The 1124-nt window shown below is 60.5% G+C and overlaps 1 protein-coding gene across 1 annotated transcript in view; it reads left to right on the forward strand.

Annotated features, from left to right (window-relative positions):
• Nucleotides 1-1124, forward strand: part of LOC104122188 (hemoglobin subunit epsilon) — a 16004-nt gene that overhangs the window by 6715 nt on the left and 8165 nt on the right. The window lies entirely within an intron of this gene.

A 1124-nucleotide genomic window follows, 5' to 3' on the forward strand; every position in this document is an offset into this window, starting at 1 on the left:
CGAAGAGCGGCTTCCCAGCCCTTGGATCCCCTTGGTGGCCCTGCTCTGGACCCCCTCCAGCCTGCCCACAGCTTTTTTGTGCAGCGGGGACCAGAACTGGACACAGGATTCCAGGTGTGGCCTGGCCAGTGCTGAGCAGAGTGGGATGAGGGCTCCTGTATCCCTGCTGGTGATGCCCGTGTTGATGCCCCCCAGCACCCTGTTGGTCTTGGCCACAGCAGCGCACAGGAGCAGATGTGCATCCCCAGGAGACTCCGTTCCCTCTCCCACCACCTGGCAGGACCATTGCCCCTCCAGCTGTAGGATCACTGCCAGCTGCCCATCTGCACAGACCCCACTATTAGGTTGGACGTTGGGAACAATTCCTTCCCCTTGGGGCTGTCAGGCACTGGAAGGGGCTGCCCAGGGAAGGGGTCGAGTCCCCAGCCCTGGGGGGATTTAACAGCCGGGCAGGGGCGGTGCTGAGGGCCAGGGTTTGGGGGTGGGATGGCAGGGGTAGGGGAACGCTTGGGCTGGGGGAGATTAAAGGGCTTTTCCAACCTAAATGTTTTTGTGATTCTATGATTCCCAGTCTTCCCCACCGCTCCTGGGGCCCCTGCAAGCTACACTCTGCAGGCAATCGCTGTGCCCTGTGTTGTAAAATTTCCCTTCCAGCCTTGCTTGAGCTTTGCTAACAAGCTCCTTGGGGCAGGAGGGCTCTGACTGCAAGCCCCTGCCCAGGCATTTCTCAGCATGACTCTAAGTTAACAAACTGTTTGGTAGCTGATGGGAAAGAACAAGGAGAACCCAAAGCCTGACAGGTCCTGCAAGAAGAGGACAAGGAGAAACCGCTTGCACGCCCCTGGTGCATCCAGAGGGAGGTCCCAACAGCCCCACGTCCGAGTCTTCTGCCTCACAAACCATGCAGCCCGCCGTGGTTTGCACCCCCCGAGGGGCACCAAGCCTTCCGTGCCCCTTCCTCCAAGGGCTTACGCGGGTCTCGTGTGGTGCCGTGCTCGGGCTTCGCGTGGAGATAAATGCCACCCTTCGGTAGGGAGCTGCAGAGCTGGAAATCAAAGACAAAGAGAGGGCGGCCCACCAGCCCGTCCCAGTCGCGGATCTGGGCATCTTGCCCTGAGCCCCAC

Source organism: Egretta garzetta, unplaced genomic scaffold, assembly GCF_000687185.1.
Source record: "Egretta garzetta isolate BGI_Z169 unplaced genomic scaffold, ASM68718v1 scaffold652, whole genome shotgun sequence".
NCBI classification, from domain to species: Eukaryota; Metazoa; Chordata; class Aves; order Pelecaniformes; family Ardeidae; genus Egretta; species Egretta garzetta.